At 40.2% G+C, this 14,135-nt stretch overlaps 2 pseudogenes; one reads left to right on the forward strand and one right to left on the reverse strand.

The window, feature by feature from the left end:
* Positions 1 to 3,655: 3,655 nt before the first annotated feature.
* On the reverse strand, positions 3,656 to 3,774 carry LOC134947345 (5S ribosomal RNA; annotated as a pseudogene).
* Positions 3,775 to 6,312: 2,538 nt separating this feature from the next.
* Positions 6,313 to 6,431, forward strand: LOC134947156 (5S ribosomal RNA; annotated as a pseudogene).
* The last annotated feature ends 7,704 nt before the right edge of the window (positions 6,432 to 14,135 follow it).

A 14,135-nucleotide genomic window follows, 5' to 3' on the forward strand; every position in this document is an offset into this window, starting at 1 on the left:
CTTAACACAGGTGATGTATACCTAACAACCTCTTCTGTTTTGTGTTTGTTTTAATTTCTCCGTGGCCAGTTCGGTCCTAAAATCTCATGTTTATTGTTCTTTAAAATGTTCACACAGGTGTTGGCTGTTTTGCAGCCCCACATCGAGGCCTCAATCTGCTTCCCTACCCAGGAGTCTCAGTGGCATGCCGTCAGGGTAGATTTCTATGAGCTGGCTGGCATGCCCAATGTGCTTGGAGCCATAGATTGCACACACATTCAGCTGAGACCACCTAGGGGCAGGCAGCACATATATACAAACCGCCATTTCGAACACTCCACAAATGTGCAGGTGGTTTGTGATGCAAATCTCAAAATAATGAGTGTTGTTGCTGGTTACCCTGGGGGCTGCCATGACTCCTTCATCCTCAGTCAGTCATCCCTCTTTGATAAATTTGAGGACGGACAAATGCCAGATGGATGGCTGCTGGGTATGTAATTTGATATGTGTAGGCCTGCGTATACTTTGTCCAAATACAGGTGCAGATATATTAACCTGTAGAAGGCATAAGGAAGTGTGAAACCAGTGATCTGTGCAAGGTGATAAAGGCACCAGCCAATCTGCTCCAATATGTAAATTAACATTTAGAAACAGATTGTCTGCTGCCTTTATTACCTTGCACATATCACTGGTTTTTCACTTCCTTATGTCTTCTACAGGTTAATACATCTGCCAAACAGTGTGTTACTTATGTGTTGCTGTATCTTAACATGAATCACGTTACTATATCTGTCTTTTAGGTGATGGAGGATATGGCTGTTTCTCTTGGCTTCTAACTCCTTTGTCCCGACCTGATACCCCTGCTGAACACAATTACAATAATGCACATAAGTCCACGTGGAATGTGATAGAAAGATGTTTTGGTGTGCTGAAATCAAGGTTTCGGTGTCTGGATAAATCTGGTGGCCTTTTGTTGTATAGTCCCTCCAAGGTGACTCAAATTGTGTTCTGCTGCTGCTTTCTTCATAACATGTGTTTGCAACAACATCTGCCACATGTTGAGGAGGAGGAGGAAGAAAGCAGCCAGCAAGCAGAGGAATTAGAGACATCTGGTGATACTTGGAGTACTGATGTAGGGAGGCAGGTTAGGCAAGAGATCATCAATCGCTATTTCTAAGGTGAGCTTGGTTTGCTTATTTCATTTGTTGTGTATTCATAAATAGATGTTTTGCCTTTTTTACTAAAATCCATTACTCAGAATGTGTCTGTCTCCTTGACACATACAAACATACCCTCGCTAAATGAAAAACAAATGTCGCATGTGTATTGTGTGTATTTTTAATCTCAAAACAACAGATTATGAGTGATATGCATTAAGTCGGGATAAGTGATCGTAAACTTGCAGTGCTAATTTCTTACAAGCCCACATCATCCATTTAGTATTTCACTTTATCATTGTGTGTAACGTCCTAATGCACAGGTTCACAAACTCGGCCCTCAGGACCACACACAGTGCATGTTTTTCTCGTAACCCAGTAGAAGCACAGGTGTATGAATTACTCACAGACATATGTGAAAAGGTTCACAGGTGGAGCTAATTATGTCACTTGTGATTCTATGAGGAGACCTGCAAAACATGCACTGTGTGGGTTCCTGAGGGCCGAGTTTGAGAACCTGTGTTCCCAAAAAACACTCCTCAACATATAATATGTTAGCCTTGAGGAATACATGTGTCCCTATGTGTGATGCACCATCATATTTAAGACTCACAAACTTACTGTAATCAGGAATAATTTATTTCCTAATGTTTGATGCTGTAAACTTGATGATGTGTAAGTAAATACACAGTTTGCCACACATATACATTATTATACACAATTTTGTTTTTTGTTGTAAAAGTACATATTTGTTTGATTCAGCATCATGTGTAAAAACATGCTTAATAATTTTTTACACACACAAACATGTCCCAACAATACTGACATTCATTTGGACAATGTTTTTCAAACAAAACAAAGGCAACATATTACAAGCTTTTTACGCAACTCAATTGTGTTCTTCTTGTAATGTTGTATAGATAAGATAGCTAAGATATGTATCACTAACATTGTAATTTGGATTGTCTGCAGGCAAAGAGAATGATTGGAATCTAGAAAGAGTAATGATTAGAAAAAAATCAAGTGGTCAGTTTACTTCCTGCTAAAGACATTCTGCCTGGCTGGCAAATATTGTATCTGCAGGCAAAGAGAATGATTGGAATCTAGAAAGAGTAATGATTAGAAAAAAATCAAGTGGTCAGTTTACTTCCTGCTAAAGACATTCTGCCTGGCTGGCAATTATTGTATCTGCAGGCAAAGAGAATGATTGGAATCTAGAAAGAGTAATGATTAGAAAAAAATCAAGTGGTCAGTTTACTTCCTGCTAAAGACATTCTGCCTGGCTGGCAAATAATATATCTGCAGGCAAAGAGAATGATTGGAATCTAGAAAGAGTAATGATTTGAAAAAAATCAAGTGGTCAGTTTACTTCCTGCTAACATGTATGTATGGCTCCATCAACATTTCCCTCCTCCAATACCAAAAAAATATGTTAATTATTAAATGTGCGTACTAAATTTATGTGTTTTTTTTTGGCCCACTTTAATTAATGATGTTGAAAAAAATGTCAAGGAGCTAAGTGTTATATTTTTTTAGCAACAAAAACACTTGCAAACTATTTTGAGTTACTTATCACAAATGTCTAACCTTTGTTTTTTGTCACGTTTTTTTTGGGTGGCTGCTTGTCCTGCCCTTTGCCTTTAGCACTGTCATGTTGTCGTGCTCTGGTGGACCGTCTTGGTGGTGATGAGACTGGCGTGGTATTTGGAGTAGTCATACCAGAACTGCTGCTTGTTTGCTGTTGGTGCATGCATCTGAGTGTTTCATTCAGGTTAGTGAGGGTGGCATTGAGTTCACGTGTAGCAGCATTCTGATTGTCTACTATTCGGAATAAACTTTCATTAATCTTTTGATTGTTTTGAAAAATGCTCATATAACTTTGCTGTTGTCTGTGCTGTTCTTCCATTATGCGCTGTAAGTTGCCCATGACCTGTGTAATGTCTGTACGCATGAGTTCCATGGTATTGCCTATTCTGGTTGTTTGTTCATTTTGTCTACTTAGATTTCTTGATATTCTTCTGAGGTGAGATGGTAGGCTTGCAAACATTTGTGTCTTAAGACAGCAAGGAGAAAAGAAGACTCTTTTGTGGGTGCACTCTTGACTTTGAAATATGAAATGAAATATACAAAATATGATATATAATAATAAAATCAACTTTTATTGACAAAAAATTAAGATAAATCGTGGTTAATTAAAGAAATAACAATCAAAAAGACAATATAGGCAAAAATTGCTAATGTATTAATAATAATATACCGGCTGACGGAGTAGATATAGATATTATAAATGGTAAATGTAAATATTTGTAAATTTGTGATGCTGCGTTCCAATAACAGATGAATCCCTGTCCTGTCTTAGTGCCAAAATAAATAATCAATGAGACCTGCATACTGATTACAATTAAGAATATAAATTCCCATTATATCCAGCTGATACAAAGTGAAGAAGCAGTAGGAAATAAGATGGCAGTGTGAATCTGCTGTCAATGTTAGACACTGAGCATGTGGAATCTATGTGTGCTCTACTACACTGAGTCTTCCTCAATGGTCCCCCACTTGAGTACTGACCCAGCCCAACACTGATTAGCTTCCAAGTTCGGACGGCTTCAGGCGTTTCCAGTGTGGTATGGTAGTAGAGAAAATAGGCGGTAATAGGAAGCTCTGGAATCACTGATGAGAATTCACGAATTACATAGTATCAAGAAAGAGACAGATATAGGTCAGTAGAGGAAAATAGATGGATCTGCTGCAAATGTTAGACAGGGATATGGCCCTGAATCAATGGTGAGAGTCCATGAAATTAAAATGTAAATAGGAATGGGAAAGAGGAGAAAATAGAGATCTCAGTATAAATTAGGTATCAGCAAAATCATATGTCCTAATGGACTATTAGAAGTTAATAAGGAGCAAAATGGACACGAAAACCACAATCTTTTGCAATTGCTGAGGTGAAGCCAGACAACAGTGTTACCACTGCAAAAAATAGAAATACCAGTGTAAATGAAGTATCAGCAAAATAATATATCCTGATGGACTATTAGAAGTAAATAAGGAGCAAATGGACACAAAAACCACAATCTTTTGCAATTGCTGAAGTGAAGCCAGACAACAGTGTTACCACTGCACAAAATGTATTGAATCGCTACTAAAGGAAGGCAAAGTGATACAATGTGGTCATAAAAATTGACTGTGATAAGAAAACAGAGCTGTAACCACTAAAGGGATTCTAATCCTTGGGCTGTAACTGCAGGTTGAGGATACAGGATAAATTTTTAATTATCTCATGATATAAGTGTACATCAAATGGAAAAGTATACTACCGACATCTATGTATTATTGGTGTTAATAGGTAGGTAATGAATATAAATAGCATATATGGCTACCTAAAATTAGCAAAGGCTTAATGAAAAATATGATACAATGAATGAATGAGAAAAATGCTCAGTCAGTGCGGGCCTTAGGATGATCACAAAGGTTGGTATGAAATAGATGTTACCCGCAGTGGCTGTATCGATATGGAGACTCCTTCTATCACACTGCAGTTTGTCCCGAAATGATGAGGTGCGTAATGCCACCGGCCCGGCAGGAACCCAGGCAGGTGCAGGCGAACGACCTATAATCTGGTCAGCCTGTACGGAGGAATGTCCGAAGAGACACGGGACCGCCGTAGGTGCAGGGAAGGAGAGCGCTCCGGTCAGCCGATGCGAAGAGATACCAGCAGGGGCACGAGGACCGCCGTGGGTGCGGAGAAGGAGAGCGCTCCGGTCAGCTGATACGAAGAGATACCAGCAGGGGCACGAGACATGGGTGGGTGCAGGAAAGTGTCCGCTACTCAGGTCAGCCGGAAACAATCAGGGTCGGAAAAATCAGGGTCGGAAGACGCGTTTCACCCGTCCACCGGAAGTGATCAAGCCCAGTGGATGGGTGAAACGCGTCTCCCAACCCTGATTTTTCCGACCCTGATTGTTTCCGGCTGACCTGGGTAGCGGATGCTTTCCTGCACCCACCCATGTCTCGTGCCCCTGCTGGTATCTCTTCGTATCAGCTGACCGGAGCGCTCTCCTTCTCTGCACCCACGGCGGTCCTCGTGCCCCTGCTGGTATCTCTTCGCATCGGCTGACCGGAGCGCTCTCCTTCCCTGCACCTACGGCGGTCCCGTGTCTCTTCGGACATTCCTCCGTACAGGCTGACCAGATTATAGGACGTTCGCCTGCACCTGCCTGGGTTCCTGCCGGGCCGGTGGCATTACGCACCTCATCATTTCGGGACAAACTGCAGCGTGATAGAAGGAGTCTCCATATCGATACAGCCACTGCGGGTAACATCTATTTCATACCAACCTTTGTGATCATCCTAAGGCCCGCACTGACTGAGCATTTTTCTCATTCATTCATTGTATCATATTTTTCATTAAGCCTTTGCTAATTTTAGGTAGCCATATATGCTATTTATATTCATTACCTACCTATTAACACCAATAATACATAGATGTCGGTAGTATACTTTTCCATTTGATGTACACTTATATCATGAGATAATTAAAAATGTATCCTGCATCCTCAACCTGCAGTTACAGCCCAAGGATTAGTATCCCTTTAGTGGTTACAGCTCTGTTTTCTTATCACAGTCAATTTTTATGACCACATTGTATCACTTTGCCTTCCTTTAGTAGCGATTCAATACATTTTGTGCAGTGGTAACACTGTTGTCTGGCTTCACTTCAGCAATTGCAAAAGATTGTGGTTTTTGTGTCCATTTGCTCCTTATTTACTTCTAATAGTCCATCAGGATATATTATTTTGCTGATACTTCATTTACACTGGTATTTCTATTTTTTGCAGTGGTAACACTGTTGTCTGGCTTCACCTCAGCAATTGCAAAAGATTGTGGTTTTCGTGTCCATTTTGCTCCTTATTAACTTCTAATAGTCCATTAGGACATATGATTTTGCTGATACCTAATTTATACTGAGATCTCTATTTTCTCCTCTTTCCCATTCCTATTTACATTTTAATTTCATGGACTCTCACCATTGATTCAGGGCCATATCCCTGTCTAACATTTGCAGCAGATCCATCTATTTTCCTCTACTGACCTATATCTGTCTCTTTCTTGATACTATGTAATTCGTGAACTCTCATCAGTGATTCCAGAGCTTCCTATTAGCGCCTATTTTCTCTACTACCATACCACACTGGAAACGCCCGAAGCCGTCCGAACTTGGAAGCTAATCAGTGTTGGGCTGGGTCAGTACTCAAGTGGGGGACCATTGAGGAAGACTCAGTGTAGTAGAGCACACATTGATTCCACAAGCTCAGTGTCTAACATTGACAGCAGATTCACACTGCCATCTTATTTCCTACTGCTTCTTCACTTTGTATCAGCTGGATATAATGGGAATTTATATTCTTAATTGTAATCAGTATGCAGGTCTCATTGATTATTTATTTTGGCACTAAGACAGGACAGGGATTCATCTGTTATTGGAACGCAGCGTCACAAATTTACAAATATTTACATTTACCATTTATAATATCTATATCTACTCCGTCAGCCGGTATATTATTATTAATACATTAGCAATTTTTGCCTATATTGTCTTTTTGATTGTTATTTCTTTCATTAACCACGATTTATCTTAATTTTTTGTCAATAAAAGTTGATTTTATTATTATATATCATATTTTGTATATTTAATTTCATATTTCAAAGTCAAGAGTGCACCCACAAAAGAGTCTTCTTTTCTCCTTGTTGTCTTAAGTCTTAATACTGACTCTGGGTGCACCACCAAACTATAAGAATTAGAAAACCTAGTTTTCTTTTCAATTTTCTATTTTGGTACTAAGTTATATTCCTATATCGATTATATCCTGTGCGGTAATTCCCAAAGATACGTTAAACATTTGTGTCTGCTTACGCAGGCAATCTTCATTAGTGGCCTGCTGTCTAGCACAAATAGTCCAAAACACCTGATCAGGGCCTTGTGTTCCTGGTGTTGTTGGGCTGTGTTGTGGTGGTGTGCTTTGCTGTGGTGGTGTACTCACAGGTGCTGGGGGGCTCATTCCTTGCATTAATGGCTGCATTTCTAAGATGTTTGTCTTCTCCATGTTACTGTGTTGGTGTTGTTGCGGAGGGATGCTGTTCCCAGGACTCGAAGCTGAAATGTTAAACAAATCTCCGTTAGCTATCCATATGTTTGTGAAATGTTAAAAAAACACTACACATGGAACACATGTCATTCACTGTTGCTTTCAACTATTCTGGCTAGCAACATCATCACTCATAGCTTAAATACATACATACAGTATGCCTGTTTGAGGCAAATGTGTCTGGTTACTTAATTGTGAAAGCAAACACTTTAGTTTTATTGTAGCTCACACATACTCCACCATAAAAACACATTGGAATACATAATGTGTTACCTTATAGCTTTGTTCAAACAAACATAGTAATGTTTTTATATGTATTTTGCAATGTTACCTCAAGCACACATGTGAATTTTGGAAAAACAACCTTACTTTTTGCAAACAAACCAACATGCTTTTTTGTTGCAGCATCTTACACCCAATGTCATACTGTATGGCTCAAGTGGACATACATATCTTTACTGGATGTGGACAAGGCCATTTAGCTTGGATTCCATTTCAGCTTTTACTTACTGTGGTAAGTATTTTAGTTTTTGATGTGTTTTGACTTAATGCGGTTATGACTGATTTTGATTATGTTCTGACATATTACACATTTTTTTCAGTTTGATACTCACAATCAAGATGAGGGGAGTGTGGATGACGTCTTGGAGGTGTGTCCAAAATTTGGAGTGGGGGTACAGAACATACGGACGATAATCTTCGTGGCGGGGTAGCCTGCTGTGTTTGTGCCGGGACATACGACGTTGCTTTCTTTTCGGCCACAGGTTTTTTGTGGTGATGTCTTACAGAAGTGCCACTTCTGCTGCTCCATACTTCTTTTGATGGACCTTTTAATGAAAGTGCAATTTTGTTATGCCCATTCCTTTACAAGCATACCCTATACTACAATGGACACTTTACCTGCTTCCGCAGCATCAGCATCATCAGATGTGATAGGAGTTACTGGCCGACGAGTAGTACTGCTTTTTTCAGACACTGTATAAAATGAATTATATAAAAAAATCATGCTATTGTGTATACATCCACCCATTATGCTGATAAACATTTATTATTTTAGAAATGCTTGGTTTTTATTTAAAACAAACATAAGGACCAGAAATAAAAAAAAATAAAAAAAACAATGACCAAAACACATATGCACTATGGCAACATCAACACAGGAAAACATGTACAGGACACTGACATAGGCCACAAGTTCAAGAAAAGATTTAAAAAAAAAAACCACACAACTTCATTTTGTATTGGACGGAAAAATATTACAGATGCAATATATAATTTGCTCTGTGATGTGGCACTCCAAAGACACATTACCACTATATGAGCAAAAACAAAATGCAGCAATTTATAAAAAAATCACACTGCAGTGTGGTGTCACGGTACAAATACAAGCAAAAAAACAAATATTGATTTTTAAATTAAATAATTAACATTATCTAAAGATGACATTACACATGTAAGTGGTTTCCAAACCACTTTCCAGTACTCCAGCCTCTAACATGACAACCACTTTTTAAAAAAAATTGCACATGGATCACTTAAATATAAAACATAGTCACATTTTTTTTTTTAAAAACGCCCAAAAGGAAAACATTATTGCAGGACAATTCAGAGACACACCAAGTCCAAACTACACATGCAAAATATCTGTCTGAAAAACACATGACATACAATAAAGTAAGATGTTACATTGGCTTTTATATAAAACATTAACCAAAACAATGTATTTGCTGACACACACTTGAAGATGGGAGTAATATGCAACGTCACATGACACACATTACAAAAAAAAAAAGAATGTAAATGCAAATACACATGCTCACCATTCTTCCTGGGCCTATCTGAATCCCGGACATGGGTTGCAGAGACAACTTCAGGAGGTATTACACTCCGCATGGGCTCCTCATACTCCAGATAACTTGCAATATAGGGCTGCCCACCACCGGTTTTCCGAGCCGACTTGGCCTCCTTGGCCATTTTGGACTTGACACGTCGCTTTATGTCATAGTACCGTTTGCGGCACGTGTCCTCCGTCCTCTTGACTACCCCCTCACTATTGATAGCAGCAACTACTTTCGCCCACAACATCGTCTTCCTCCGTGTTGGCACCTTGGCGGACTCAGGGCCAAATAGCTGCCTCTGATACTTCATCAGCTCACGCACCAATGCCACATTTTCAGCAAAACTAAACTTAACATTCCGCCCAGTCTTAGTAGTGGTGCGTGGCTGCGGAGCACTCTGACTGTCACTATCACTTGAGGCTGCTGCAGCAACCTCACCCACCTCCTCCACCTCACTAACCTCACTAACACTCACCTCCTCCACCTGACCAACCTCCTCGCCCTCACTCACACCCTCCACCTCTGAGTCACACATAATTGTGTGTCTAAACAGTTAACACAGGAAAAAAAAAAAACAACAACACACTCCTCCACTACCACTACACAACTCACACACACACACACACACACACACACACACACACACACTGACAAGGGACTGTAAATAAAAATTACTTGGACTAAAAATGAGACAAAACCACAAAATACAAGACAACAAGAATGACAAGACGACTTTCAAACACAATACCACACTCAGAAATCGCTACCAACACTCCTCTTCAAACCACAAATTCACCTACCTCCACAGCACAACCTCCCTCCTCCTCACCACTAACTAAACCCATGAGGTGCGGACGGTTTGGGGCGTATTTATATGGTTGCGCACAGACACACCTACCATCTGAAACACAACCAATCACGAACGGGGATGAAAATCGAAACTGAAAGTGAAAATGCGGCCGCGGGGAAAAAAAAACCCTGCCGCGTTTACCTTAGGAAAAAAAACAGCAAATACAACATAAACACATACGCAAACGACAATGACGGCCGTAAATGTGCCAAAAAAATTGACTGGCATCGACATCGGAAAACACGAAAACCATAATGTCGACTGCTTCGTAACTTTGCGTATATGGATTCAAAAAGTTGCATGAAAATGCACCCGATACAAAACGAGTTTAAACACTACACAAACCGACTCAAACACGAATATTAGTAAATATTGGCCCAGGTTTTGGTTCAGTTAGGAACCACAAAATTCAGGTGGATTCGGATTTATGGAGAACCGAACCACACATCTCTAATGTTGAGTTGGATGTAAATGTAATTATTGCCTTATTTTCTCAAATGTGCATATGCAACAAATATTTGTATGCATCCTTTCCCATGCCAACTGAGATGCATTTCAGGCTTACAAATCCTTACATCAGGGGTGCTTATATAACGATTTGTAGGATGTAAGTATTTGCATAAAGTGTGTCCCATCCTGGCCACCAAGCGCAGGCATACTGTAAGTGTTTGTTTGGAGGCAGATCAGTTTCTGATGCTTAACCCCTGGTGCAAAATGCAAAATGATGATGATCAGTGCCTGCATCTGAAAACCTCCCAGTGATATTAGCAATTGGTAACGACAATAACAAAGATTTCCGTTTCATATTTTATTGGAGATGGCAACAGGTGTGTATGTAGTGATTTCAACTTAATTGTTTAATTTTGTATTTGCATCTTGTTCTAATTTCCTTTTACAGTACACGTTATACTGCCAGCTCTGCAAACTTAGTATTATGTTCAAGGCGCTTATTCTCTTGCATTGGATATTTCTGTCCAAATCAGCAGTAGCTACTATGTTTGTTTGTATTTATCCAGGGAACAGATACTGTAGGGCATAACCTGATTCGGGATACATTGATGAAGTGTAGTCACTTTGGGCCTAATTTATGTTTGTATGCAATGGCCAATGTTCACACAATAGAGCTAAAAGATGGAGTTAGCGATACAGAGCCTTTCTAGCTTCCGTGCTTTGCTGAGCCCCCACTGGGTGGAAGCACAATGAACATGCACAGACAGCCTTCATCCATGCACATTACTTGTTTGCCTGTTGCTTGCAGTGGTAAGCTCACAGTAACATAGCGGAGGACCTTGATGAGGAAGGAGACACTGCAGGACCTCATCGGAGTGGTAAGTAAAGTTAAATGCCTGTGACATATTAGTTAGTATCGCTGTGATATTAAACTAAATATACTACCGGCAAAAAAATATCAATATTAAATTGAGCGTTAAAACAGGTGTTATAGGTACTGACATTGTCGCTTCTCACCTCCCCTCCCCTCCCCTATAGCTCTAGCCCATAAATTACCTATTTTTTACCAACATGTTGGTGGGGAAGGGGTGCGGCACTATGATTCATAGTATTGCAGCCCCCACAAGATGTTTTGTTGTGTTTTTGTTGAAGCTCCTAGAAATGAGAATTGGTAAGTATATCTTTCTAGTTATCTGCACTATGGATAGACACTGTCTAGATAGACTGTTAATAAGGCAGCACCATATGGTCAACTTACATTAGGTCTACAGGGTCAAAAGGTTGACAGGGTCAGAAGGTCTACAGGTACAAAAGATCAACAGGCTCAAAAGGTTGACTCAAGTTTTTTTGTGTTTTTCACATTGTTTTCAACATGTGCTTGGTTTATCATTCACCTGGACTACGATGGCCCAAAGCGTGGTGAGCAAATTAGCCCGCGAGGGTCTATGTTACCACTAATTGGGATCACAGGTGCAGAAACATACAAAATTACACCAAAAACACATAAAAACTGGTGTCAATCATTTTTGTGCACACAATTTCCATATCGACCTCTTGGCCCTATCAACCTTTGTACTGTCTACCTATTACTAGTGGAACTTTTGACCCCTGTTGAAATTTTAACGCTGTTGACCTAATGCCTGTAGACCATATGGTGTTGCCCTATTGACTGTCTATCTAGTACTGTACCTGTAAATCTTCTATACCAAACCCATCTTTCTGTATCATATAGTATCTCTCAACTTTTCTATGATATTTATTGTTTGCTCTCATCACAGTTTTCTTCCCCTCCCTTTTCTCCCTAGCAGCTCTCTTAATCTTACTGTACTGCCAGGCAGATGCTACTATCCTCTGGAAAACAGGGCAGCAGTTTCATTTTGCATGGCGTGATCTCTTCATATGCAATGACTGGCAGATGGGCTGTGCCTCAAGGTGGGTACACACTAGATGACATGCTCTATGAGTGCCATCACCTAGTGTTTCTCCTCCCGGGCCGGGCCGTCAGGCATACACACTGAGTGATATGACGTTCATATCGCTCAGTGACGTCACGCAGCAGCCGAATGATGCAGGCAGCTCTTGGACGACAGTCCAAATTGAGCTGCCTGCACGGCGGACAGCGAGGGTCATTAATGACCCACTGGGCCGCTCATCGCTGGTTGGCAGCAGCATACACACTTGCCGAGAAAGTGAGCGACACCGCTCAGGGACGGTGAAAATGAGCGATGTCGCTCATTTTCTCGGCAAGTGTGTATGCACCTTCACTCTATTGTATCCCATATGGATAGGAGGAATAGTCTCTGAAACTGATGACCCAAAATGGCCACCACACCTGTTGAAGTATCTCCATGCTCTGTATTTCATGAAAAGCTTTTTGCTGTAATATCGTTGTACTGTACTATGTTTTTGTATTGTATTATGTCTCAATCTCTCTGTTAAGTTTCTTGAGTCCTGTTGGAGAAAAAGTGCTATATAAATAAAATTATTATTATTATTATTATTATCCTGTCCACTATCCCTAGCAGTTTTGCTGTCAGTCAGTATCATCCATGTGTAAGGCTGGGTACACACTGCACAGATATATCAGCCGAATTTGCCCACCCAGCTGTGATGCCAGTCCCTGCAGCCAGTGTAGGGGCAGTCAACAAATCACCTATACACACAGTAAGACATCGCAATCTATCTGCAAGATTAATCTGCTGTACTGCAGAGCTGACATGTCTATGATCAACATTGTTCACAGACATATCAGGTGTATACACCCGCCCATCTGCTTGCGATATACTGTTCGTCACTCAAATGAATGATATATCATTCTAGTGTGTACCCAGCCTAATATTAAATCATTCTCTTCTGTTGTGGGTGCAAGCTGTGAAGTCTGCCGTCTATTACTAAAGTTCTCCTCTCTGAGCACCATATTGCTAATCTGCACTGCAGTCAGAGAGGGCTGATGTATAATCATTAGCCCTTCCAAATGTTATAAATGTGTTATAAATGTGTACACTAATCCTCAAAGCCTACCAAATACCCCTGTTTGAAGCACCACAGACTTTATGACTTAACCACGTCAAGTTTCCAATAGAGACATTCTCACAAAATGTGCATCTTATTTGCATAACTAATGTGACAAAAGTACAATGCAGGGGTACGTTGAATACTGATACTGACATTCCACTTTCTGGAGGTGACACAGTGGCTAATCTGTGTAAAAAGACAAAAGACAGAGGTCCAATACGAGTGACCTCTGCTGTGCCCACTTGTACCTTGGTTACACACAACACAATGCGTACTATTGTATGGAGAGATGGGTTGTCACCATGGTTGTCACCAGACCGTAAAGCAACAGTTTACAAACTGACACCTTATTTGATTACAGTTGTAAGGACAAAGACAAACTTTGCAAGAAGAGCTTGAGAGACATTTAGCTACTTTTAGGAGTAAAAAGAATGAGTTCTTTATCCAAGAAATATTGATTTACTTGAAAAGGAAAGACTGAGTCAACCTATCCAAGGAACCTGCTTTTGTTAGAGACACTAGGATACCTTCAATATCTACATCCTTTTTGCATAACTGATTCACGGAGACATTTCTATAAAAAAAAGGACTAATCTTCTTTATAAGTGCCGTTACTACTCCAATGTAAAACTGTGGGACTTCAGGATCAAAAGAGAGCTCCAACGTAATTTGCCAGTGAAGATTGAAACATCATTAT

The sequence above is a fragment of the Pseudophryne corroboree genome, chromosome 7, assembly GCF_028390025.1.
Source record: "Pseudophryne corroboree isolate aPseCor3 chromosome 7, aPseCor3.hap2, whole genome shotgun sequence".
Taxonomy (NCBI): domain Eukaryota; kingdom Metazoa; phylum Chordata; class Amphibia; order Anura; family Myobatrachidae; genus Pseudophryne; species Pseudophryne corroboree.